This window comes from Lissotriton vulgaris, chromosome 3_1, assembly GCF_964263255.1.
Source record: "Lissotriton vulgaris chromosome 3_1, aLisVul1.2, whole genome shotgun sequence".
Taxonomy (NCBI): Eukaryota; Metazoa; Chordata; class Amphibia; order Caudata; family Salamandridae; genus Lissotriton; species Lissotriton vulgaris.
In genome coordinates, this window is record NC_141689.1 from 809,813,119 (window position 1) to 809,825,172 (window position 12,054).

Consider the following 12,054-nt stretch of genomic DNA (forward strand, 5'->3'; position numbering starts at 1 on the left):
ATATATATATAGATATATATAGATATAGATATATATATATATATATAGATATATTCAGCTCAGTGGGGTTGTCCAAGTAGCGGGTAGCACCCGAGCCTGCGTGCGCCTTCCCCAAGGCGTTAGTTGGTATGGGCAGTTGCGTGCTTGTAATAGGCCCGACGCGTTTCGGAAATTGTTTTCCTCATCAGGGGCCAGCAGTAAAGTGCATGACGTCTACCATCTCCCTGTATGAAAACACGCATTGTGCTTATGGGAGATGTAGTCCATATATCCTGGATGGATGCACTTACGAGTTACTGCTCGTTCCAAAGGCTCTAACATGAGCCCCCAAACATCACTCCTGTCCTCATCCGTCACGCAGCTCCACTTACGAGACTCCTTGGATAGCGGGTCTCGTGGCCCCCGTTTCTTCGGGGTGGTGCTACCCAGTGGCAGGACGCCGCTAATGTATTCCGCTCAGTGGGGTTGTCCAAGTAGCGGGTAGCACCCGAGCCTGCGTGCGCCTTCCCCAAGGCGTTAGTTGGTATGGGCAGTTGCGTGCTTGTAATAGGCCCGACGCTTTTCGGAATTTTTTTTCCTCATCAGGGGGAAGCAGTAAAGTGCACGACGTCTACCATCTCCCTGTATGAAAACACGCATTGTGCTTATGGGAGATGTAGTCCATATATCCTGGATGGATGCACTTACGAGTTACTGCTCGTTCCAAAGGCTCTAACATGAGCCCCCAAACATCACTCCTGTCCTCATCCGTCACGCAGCTCCACTTGCGAGACTCCTTGGATAGCGGGTCTTGTGGCCCCCGTTTCTTCGGGGTGGTGCTACCCAGCGGCAGGACGCCGCTAATGTATTCCGCTCAGTGGGGTTGTCCAAGTAGCGGGTAGCACCCGAGCCTGCGTGCGCCTTCCCCAAGGCTTTAGTTGGTATGGGCAGTTGCGTGCTTGTAATAGGCCCGACGCGTTTCGGAAATTTTTTTCCTCATCAGGGGCCAGCAGTAAAGTGCACGACGTCTACCATCTCCCTGTATGAAAACACGCATTGTGCTTATGGGAGATGTAGTCCATATATCCTGGATGGATGCACTTACGAGTTACTGCTCGTTCCAAAGGCTCTAACATGAGCCCCCAAACATCACTCCTGTCCTCATCCGTCACGCAGCTCCACTTACGAGACTCCTTGGATAGCGGGTCTCGTGGCCCCCGTTTCTTCGGGGTGGTGCTACCCAGCGGCAGGACGCCGCTAATGTATTCCGCTCAGTGGGGTTGACCAAGTAGCGGGTAGCACCCGAGCCTGCGTGCGCCTTCCCCAAGGCGTTAGTTGGTATGGGCAGTTGCGTGCTTGTAATAGGCCCGACGTGTTTCGGAATTTTTTTTCCTCATCGGGGGCCAGCAGTAAAGTTCACGACGTCTACCATCTCCCTGTATGAAAACACGCATTGTGCTTATGGGAGATGTAGTCCATATATCCTGGATGGATGCACTTACAAGTTACTGCTCGTTCCAAAGGCTCTAACATGAGCCCCCAAACATCACTCCTGTCCTCATCCGTCACGCAGCTCCACTTACGAGACTCCTTGGATAGCGGGTCTCGTGGCCCCTGTTTCTTCGGGGTGGTGCTACCCAGCGGCAGGACGCCGCTAATGTATTCCGCTCAGTGGGGTTCTGCAAGTAGCGGGTAGCACCTGAGCCTGCGTGCGCCTTCCCCAAGGCGTTAGTTGGTATGGGCAGTTGCGTGCTTGTAATAGGCCCGACGCGTTTCGGAAATTTTTTTCCTCATCAGGGGCCAGCAGTAAAGTGCACGACGTCTACCATCTCCCTGTATGAAAACACGCATTGTGCTTATGGGAGATGTAGTCCATATATCCTGGATGGATGCACTTACGAGTTACTGCTCGTTCCAAAGGCTCTAACATGAGCCCCCAAACATCACTCCTGTCCTCATCCGTCACGCAGCTCCACTTACGAGACTCCTTGGATAGCGGGTCTCGTGGCCCCCGTTTCTTCGGGGTGGTGCTACCCAGCGGCAGGACGTTGCTAATGTATTCCGCTCAGTGGGGTTGTCCAAGTAGCGGGTAGCACCCGAGCCTGCGTGCGCCTTCCCCAAGGCGTTAGTTGGTATGGGCAGTTGCGAGCTTGTAATAGGCCCGACGCGTTTCGGAAATTTTTTTCCTCATCAGGGGCCAGCAGTAAAGTGCACGACGTCTACCATCTCCCTGTATAAAAACACGCATTGTGCTTATGGGAGATGTAGTCCATATATCCTGGATGGATGCACTTACAAGTTACTGCTCGTTCCAAAGGCTCTAACATGAGCCCCCAAACATCACTCCTGTCCTCATCCGTCACGCAGCTCCACTTACGAGAGTCCTTGGATAGCGGGTCTCGTGGCCCCCGTTTCTTCGGGGTGGTGCTACCCAGCGGCAGGACCTATTACAAGCACGCAACTGCCCATACCAACTAACGCCTTGGGGAAGGCGCACGCAGGCTCGGGTGCTACCCGCTACTTGGACAACCCCACTGAGCGGAATACATTAGCGGCGTCCTGCCGCTGGGTAGCACCACCCCGAAGAAACGGGGGCCACGAGACCCGCTATCCAAGGAGTCTCGTAAGTGGAGCTGCGTGACGGATGAGGACAGGAGTGATGTTTGGGGGCTCATGTTAGAGCCTTTGGAACGAGCAGTAACTTGTAAGTGCATCCATCCAGGATATATGGACTACATCTCCCATAAGCACAATGCGTGTTTTCATACAGGGAGATGGTAGACGTCGTGCACTTTACTGCTGGCCCCTGATGAGGAAAAAAAATTCCGAAACGCGTCGGCCTATTACAAGCACGCAACTGCCCATACCAACTAACGCCTTGGGGAAGGCGCACGCAGGCTCGGATGCTACCCGCTACTTGGACAACCCCACTGAGCGGAATACATTAGCGGCGTCCTGCCGCTGGGTAGCACCACCCCGAAGAAACGGGGGCCACGAGACCCGCTATCCAAGGAGTCTCGTAAGTGGAGCTGCGTGACGGATGAGGACAGGAGTGATGTTTGGGGGCTCATGTTAGAGCCTTTGGAACGAGCAGTAACTTGTAAGTGCATCCATCCAGGATATATGGACTACATCTCCCATAAGCACAATGCGTGTTTTCATACAGGGAGATGGTAGACGTCGTGCACTTTACTGCTGGCCCCTGATGAGGAAAAAAAATTCCGAAACGCGTCGGGCCTATTACAAGCACGCAACTGCCCATACCAACTAACGCCTTGGGGAAGGCGCACGCAGGCTCGGGTGCTACCCGCTACTTGGACAACCCCACTGAGCGGAATATATAGATATATATATAGATATATAGATATAGATATATAAAGTCACCTACCTGCTTGCAGACCGCTGTTGTTCCCTGTTGTTCTTTGGTAAAAGCAGCAACTTGTGTGGATATCTTGCGTGCGGCCACTGCACGCTGAGGGAACCCGTCCTAACGTTTCCAGAGAATAGTGGCACATCTGTACTTTTTTCGAGGGATCGAATTTCTTCTGGAAACGCTGCGGCCACGAGAGGACAGGGTTTGGCCAGCTTGGGGCCACTACATGGCGAGGCGCTGAGTATTTACCGGCAAACTCCCAAACAGGTCCGTATCGGCAGGTTGCAGAAGACGTTGGTAGCAGAAGGTGGGGAACGCGGAGTCTCAAAAAAACTCTGACTCCGTTGTCTGGCAGCTTTCCTCAGTGTCCCATGATGGGGGATGCTGGGACTTGCAGTTCCTATGGGCCATCGGGCCTCCACCAATGGGGGGAATGCAGGCAGCATTCAAAAGAGGGACTGCAAAACAGCACCAGTAAATTCTTGTTCGGCATCTGATGAAGGCTATATGCTGAAACGCGTCATGCCAAGGACCTAATAAAGTCACCTACCTGCTTGCAGACCGCTGTTGTTCCCTGTTGTTCTTTGGTAAAAGCAGCAACTTGTGTGGATATTTTGCGTGCGGCCACTGCACGCTGAGGGAACCCGTCCTAACGTTTCCAGAGAATAGTGGCACATCTGTACTTTTTTCGAGGGATCAAATTTCTTCTGGAAACGCTGCGGCCACGAGAGGGCTGCGTTTGGCCAGCTTGGGGCCACTACATGGCGAGGCGCTGAGTATTCACAGGCAAACTCCCAAACAGGTCCGTATCGGCAGGCTGCAGAAGACGTTGGTAGCAGAAGGTGGGGAACGCGGAGTCTCAAAAAAACTCTGACTCCGTTGTCTGGCAGCTTTCCTCAGTGTCCCATGATGGGGGATGCTGGGACTTGCAGTTCCTACGGGCCATCGGGCCTCCACCAATGGGGGGAATGCAGGCAGCATTTAAAAGAGGGACTGCAAAACAGCGCCAGTAAATTCTTGTTCGGCATCTGATGGAGGCAATATGCTGAAACGCGTCATGCCAAGGACCTAATAAAGTCACCTACCTGCTTGCAGACCGCTGTTGTTCCCTGTTGTTCTTTGGTAAAAGCAGCAACTTGTGTGGATATTTTGCGTGCGGCAACTGCACGCTGAGGGAACCCGTCCTAACGTTTCCAGAGAATAGTGGCACATCTGTACTTTTTTCGAGGGATCGAATTTCGTCTGGAAACTCTGCGGCCACGAGAGGACTGCGTTTGGCCAGCTTGGGGCCACTACATGGCGAGGCGCTGAGTATTTACCTGCAAACTCCCAAACAGGTCCGTATCGGCAGGCTGCAGAAGACGTTGGTAGCAGAAGGTGAGGAACGCGGAGTCTCAAAAAAACTCTGACTCCGTTGTCTGGCAGCTTTCCTCAGTGTCCCATGATGGGGGATGCTGGGACTTGCAGTTCCTACGGGCCATCGGGCCTCCACCAATGGGGGGAATGCAGGCAGCATTCAAAAGAGAGACTGCAAAACAGCGCCAGTAAATTCTTGTTCGGCATCTGATGGAGGCAATATGCTGAAACGCGTCATGCCAAGGACCTAATAAAGTCACCTACCTGCTTGCAGACCGCTGTTGTTCCCTGTTGTTCTTTGGTAAACGCAGCAACTTGTGTGGATATTTTGTGTGCGGCCACTGCACGCTGAGGGAACCCGTCCTAACGTTTCCAGAGAATAGTGGCACATCTGTACTTTTTTCGAGGGATCGAATTTCTTCTGGAAACGCTGCAGCCACGAGAGGACTGCGTTTGGCCAGCTTGGGGCCACTACATGGCGAGGCGCTGAGTATTCACCAGCAAACTCCCAAACAGGTCCGTATCGGCAGGCTGCAGAAGACGTTGGTAGCAGAAGGTGGGGAACGCGGAGTCTCAAAAAAACTCTGACTCTGTTGTCTGGCAGCTTTCCTCAGTGTCCCATGATGGGGGATGCTGGGACTTGCAGTTCCTATGGGCCATCGGGCCTCCATCAATGGGGGGAATGCAGGCAGCATTCAAAAGAGGGACTGCAAAACAGCGCCAGTAAATTCTTGTTCGGCATCTGATGAAGGCAATATGCTGAAACGCGTCATGCCAAGGACCTAATAAAGTCACCTACCTGCTTGCAGACCGCTGTTGTTCCCTGTTGTTCTTTGGTAAAAGCAGCAACTTGTGTGGATATTTTGCGTGCGGCCACTGCACGCTGAGGGAACCCGTCCTAACGTTTCCAGAGAATAGTGGCACATCTGTACTTTTTTCAAGGGATCGAATTTCTTCTGGAAATGCTGCAGCCACGAGAGGACTGCGTTTGGCCAGCTTGGGGCCACTGCATGGCGAGGCGCTGAGTATTCACCGGCAAACTCCCAAACAGGTCTGTATCGGCAGGCTGCAGAAGACGTTGGTAGCAGAAGGTGGGGAACGCGGAGTCTCAAAAAAACTCGGACTCCGTTGTCTGGCAGCTTTCCTCAGTGTCCCATGATGGGGGTTGCTGGGACTTGCATTTCCTACGGGCCATCGGGCCTCCACCAATGGGGGGAATGCTGGCAGCATTCAAAAGAGGGACTGCAAAACAGCGCCAGTAAATTCTTGTTCGGCATCTGATGAAGGCAATATGCTGAAACACGTCATGCCAAGGACCTAATAAAGTCACCTACCTGCTTGCAGACCGCTGTTGTTCCCTGTTGTTCTTTGGTAAAAGCAGCAACTTGTGTGGATATTTTGCGTGCGGCCACTGCACGCTGAGGGAACCCGTCCTAACGTTTCCAGAGAATAGTGGCACATCTGTAATTTTTTCGAGGGATCGAATTTCTTCTGGAAACGCTGCGGCCACGAGAGGACTGCGTTTGGCCAGCTTGGGGCCACTACATGGCGAGGCGCTGAGTATTCACAGGCAAACTCCCAAACAGGTCCGTATCGGCAGGCTGCAGAAGACGTTGGTAGCAGAAGGTGGGGAACGCGGAGTCTCAAAAAAACTCTGACTCCGTTGTCTGGCAGCTTTCCTCAGTGTCCCATGATGGGGGATGCTGGGACTTGCAGTTCCTACGGGCCATCGGGCCTCCACCAATGGGGGGAATGCAGGCAGCATTCAAAAGAGGGACTGCAAAACAGCGCCAGTAAATTCTTGTTCGGCATCTGATGGAGGCAATATGCTGAAACGCGTCATGCCAAGGACCTAATAAAGTCACCTACCTGCTTGCAGACCGCTGTTGTTCCCTGTTGTTCTTTGGTAAAAGCAGCAACTTGTGTGGATATTTTGCGTGCGGCAACTGCACGCTGAGGGAACCCGTCCTAACGTTTCCATAGAATAGTGGCACATCTGTACTTTTTTCTAGGGATCGAATTTCGTCTGGAAACTCTGCGGCCACGAGAGGACTGCGTTTGGCCAGCTTGGGGCCACTACATGGCGAGGCGCTGAGTATTCACCTGCAAACTCCCAAACAGGTCCGTATCGGCAGGCTGCAGAAGATGTTGGTAGCAGAAGGTGAGGAACGCGGAGTCTCAAAAAAACTCTGACTCCGTTGTCTGGCAGCTTTCCTCAGTGTCCCATGATGGGGGATGCTGGGACTTGCAGTTCCTACGGGCCATCGGGCCTCCACCAATGGGGGGAATGCAGGCAGCATTCAAAAGAGAGACTGCAAAACAGCGCCAGTAAATTCTTGTTCGGCATCTGATGGAGGCAATATGCTGAAACGCGTCATGCCAAGGACCTAATAAAGTCACCTACCTGCTTGCAGACCGCTGTTGTTCCCTGTTGTTCTTTGGTAAACGCAGCAACTTGTGTGGATATTTTGCGTGCGGCCACTGCACGCTGAGGGAACCCGTCCTAACGTTTCCAAAGAATAGTGGCACATCTGTACTTTTTTCGAGGGATCGAATTTCTTCTGGAAACGCTGCAGCCACGAGAGGACTGCGTTTGGCCAGCTTGGGGCCACTACATGGCGAGGCGCTGAGTATTCACCGGCAAACTCCCAAACAGGTCCGTATCAGCAGGCTGCAGAAGACGTTGGTAGCAGAAGGTGGGGAACGCGGAGTCTCAAAAAAACTCTGACTCTGTTGTCTGGCAGCTTTCCTCAGTGTCCCATGATGGGGGATGCTGGGACTTGCAGTTCCTATGGGCCATCGGGCCTCCATCAATGGGGGGAATGCAGGCAGCATTCAAAAGAGGGACTGCAAAACAGCACCAGTAAATTCTTGTTCGGCATCTGATGAAGGCAATATGCTGAAACGCGTCATGCCAAGGACCTAATAAAGTCACCTACCTGCTTGCAGACCGCTGTTGTTCCCTGTTGTTCTTTGGTAAAAGCAGCAACTTGTGTGGATATTTTGCGTGCGGCCACTGCACGCTGAGGGAACCCGTCCTAACGTTTCCAGAGAATAGTGGCACATCTGTACTTTTTTCGAGGGATCGAATTTCTTCTGGAAACGCTGCGGCCACGAGAGGACTGCGTTTGGCCAGCTTGGGGCCACTACATGGCGAGGCGCTGAGTATTCACAGGCAAACTCCCAAACAGGTCCGTATCGGCAGGCTGCAGAAGACGTTGGTAGCAGAAGGTGGGGAACGCGGAGTCTCAAAAAAACTCTGACTCCGTTGTCTGGCAGCTTTCCTCAGTGTCCCATGATGGGGGATGTTGGGACTTGCAGTTCCTACGGGCCATCGGGCCTCCACCAATGGCGGGAATGCAGGCAGCATTCAAAAGAGGGACTGCAAAACAGCGCCAGTAAATTCTTGTTCGGCATCTGATGAAGGCAATATGCTGAAACGCGTCATGCCAAGGACCTAATAAAGTCACCTACCTGCTTGCAGACCGCTGTTGTTCCCTGTTGTTCTTTGGTAAAAGCAGCAACTTGTGTGGATATATATATATATATATATATATATTAGAGCACAAGAAGGGCGGCACAACCGGATACTTTTTAAGAAGCTTTTATTCGCACTTTACAACACCCCACCGACGCGTTTCAGCCTCACGGCTTTTCTCACGATCAGCAAGTCCTTTTTTGCTTTTCATTTATATACTGCCCCATATTAGCCTTAAAGTGGCATTATGGGATACGTAGTTTGTGAAGCAATTGGTTAAAAAAAACAATTATAACAGACAAAGGACTGGTGTGTTCTTTTCGTACATGTATAGTACATTAAGTCCAAAGTTAATTTCACTTAGGGCATATGTCGTTTTGATTTTCACTATACCCAAAACAACGATAAACTCACTTGAATAAAGATAAAGAAAATCAAGAAAGAACACACCAGTCCTTTGTCTGTTATAATTGTTTTTTTTAACCAATTGCTTCACAAACTATGTATCCCATAATGCCACTTTAAGGCTAATATGGGGCAGTATATAAATGAAAAGCAAAAAAGGACTTGCTGACCGTGAGAAAAGCCGTGAGGCTGAAACGCGTTGGTGGGGTGTTGTAAAGTGCGAATAAAAGCTTCTTAAAAAGTATCCGGTTGTGCCGCCCTTCTTGTGCTCTAATTGAATTTCGGGCTTTGATCCAGCCCTTGGGCCGAGCACACACTGCGGAGCGCTCTCATTGCATGAAAGGATTGTTTTGTGGAAATATATATATATATATATATATATATATATATATATATATATATATATATATATATATATATATATATATATATATATATATATATATATATATATATATTTATCAAAAAAATACCCTTTCAGGCATAGAGTGACGAATACATTATGCAAAAAAGAAGCAGAGAACTCTGGGTAGTTCTCAAGTTTAGGTGGAAAGCAGCTCCTGTATAGAGCACTCTCAACACCATTGACACTCTAGATCAGCTCACCTCATATGTCTGCTTTTCTATCAAAGTCTTTAAGCATAGGATAAGCACAGTGCTATCCATGCCAAGATAGAAATGGACACAGTCTTTTGCAATTTCTACAGCAAAGTTTTTAAGCATAGGACTAGCACAGTGCTGTCCTTGCCGAGCTGTAAAATGACAAAAGCTGTTTATCACACCAGGCACAGAATTACAGCTTTGATTTGGTAAAATACCAAGCCAGCCTGAAATGAATAAATGCAACCCCTGAAACAGTGTTTCGCTCTAATTAGGTATAGCTTTGTCCAGACACCAGGGAGCACCCAGTATAAGTCAAAAAATAAATCTTTGAAGAGCTCTTTTTTTCTTTATATATATATATATATATATATATATATATATATATATATATATATATATATATATATTCACAGAAAAAACCATAGGTTATAGTGGATATATAGTTAGGATTTTGCATTTACAAAACCTTGAAAATTCAATGAAAAAACCATTGGTTTTAGGCCATATATAGTTAGGGATTAGCATTTACAAAACCTTATTTTACTCGCATAAAACCATTGAAATTCCATATATAGTTATAAGCGCTAACTATATATCGCGCACCCGCAATCCACTGCTGATGATGTCACATATTACATCATTCATGACATGGTTAGTGACATCACTGATGACATCACTGATGACATCTCAAATGACATCACTGATGACATCACTGATGACAACATCCAGTGACTGTATGTGTCTGTAAAGTTTAAATATGTTTTACATATTGAAGAATGAGTGGATGTATAAGTGTCTGGATGAAGAATTTAGTAGGTGCATGACTGACTGTATGAGTGAGTGATTAAATGTGTGTCACTGAGTGCATGGGTTAGTGACTAAACTGTCTTAATTTGTGCATCATTATGTCTGTTGTTCTGTAAACTGCTGCATGTGTTGATCAGGAGCTATATGAGTAACTATATGGGTTATTGATTGGTTGCCCAAGTATTTGTATGGGAGACTGAGTGTGTGTGTGGGTGGCTGGGAGGTGTATGACTCTGTGCATAGATGTGTGAGCAGTTGATTCACTAGATGTATGGGTTCAAAAGTGCATGTGGAAACAGCTGTATGGGCGGTTGACTGTGTGCATGAGTGTATTGGTGAGTGAATGGATATCTCAGTGCTACATGTCAAAGTAAGTACATATGTAAAACACAGTACATGTGAGAGTTGACATATATAAATAACTGTGCATAAGAGCCAGTGAATGTGTGAGTGGCTGTATGGATCATTGTGAACTTGTATCAGGGATTGTATAAGAGAGTAAATATGTGTTAGTATATGTTTGAATAAGTAAAGTTTGTATAACTGTATATTTGAGGAAATGGAGGTGTGATTGATTCTTTGCATGACTGACTAGGTGTGTGAGTAACTCCATGGATGAGTAACAGTCTATGAGTGTCTGTTTACACTGATTGTATCTAAGGTTATATTAGAGTCTGAAGAGGTTCATCGTATTATCACATGAATGATATCATCAGTGATGTTATCAGTCATGTCAAATGAGATGTTTTCAGTGATGTCATCAGTGATGTCATTTGAGATGTCATCAGTGATGTCATCAGTGATGTCACTAACCATGTCATGAATGATGTAATATGTGACATCATCAGCAGTGGATTGCGGGTGCGCGATATATAGTTAGCGCTTATAACTATATATGGAATTTCAATGGTTTTATGCGAGTAAAATAAGGTTTTGTAAATGCTAATCCCTAACTATATATGGCCTAAAACCAATGGTTTTTTCATTGAATTTTCAAGGTTTTGTAAATGCAAAATCCTAACTATATATCCACTATAACCTATGGTTTTTTCTGTGAATTTCATTGGTTTTTTAATAGCAAATATGAAAAGCTTAAAAATGTCAAGTACGTGATAGATAAAAACATTTTCGTATTTATGCACGCTGATGTGCTTTGAACGCTGCACCCCCCCCCCTCCCCTCTTTTGTCATAGTAGTACTCTCTCTTTGCAGATACTGAAGGGTAGTTAACGCAGGCCTTTACCCCCGTTGTAATCCGTCGTGGCTGCTTGTCTCTCCATTTGATTGATTGTTGTCCAAGCATTTACTGTTTTAGAATTGGTTCTCTTTGGATCATTCTCTATTTACAAACAAGCACAAAGTCGCAATACTCTGTTTAGTCTTTGCAGATAGTGAAAAATCGTGTAAAAAAAATAAAAGTAATCGAGCAAAATCAGTAGGCCACTAATTGGATCTCTTTTTGACCTCGCTAAAATAGAAATATTAGGAACAACCCTTCATGAGAAATACGAAAATAGTGAGATGAACTGAGCTCCACACCATGAGGGCTGCAAGACAGCTCGGCTCCATCACCCATCCCGCACAAAATAACGACAAACCGTATGCAAATATGAAAAATATAGACAACACACCAGCAAAGAAACAGGGTAAAACATTTTATTAAAAAACTATTTACATAACGTTGGTTTATAAGATGATGTCAGTAGTGGACCGATGTGTGAATAGATCGAAAGCAGCACAAGGCTCCAAGATCCGGATGGCAAGCTCCTGGATGTTGGGTGCCATAGTTTAGAGTTCTGAATTTGAGCCTTTTTGAATGTCTGTGCTTAGTTGAATCAAATTTGCGGCTTGACACAAAGCTGACTCAAGCGTTGCTACTGATGCTATGCAGACCAAAACTGGTTTTCAGTTTGTACATTTTTCTAGATTTTTAATCCAAGTTTGGTTGACTTTGTAGAACGATGGCTTCAAATTTTCAACATACTGTGTGGTGGCGCTGACTGGGAGGGGGCGCTTTGCTCCTGCCCCCTCCCCAAGTAAGATTTTCATACGT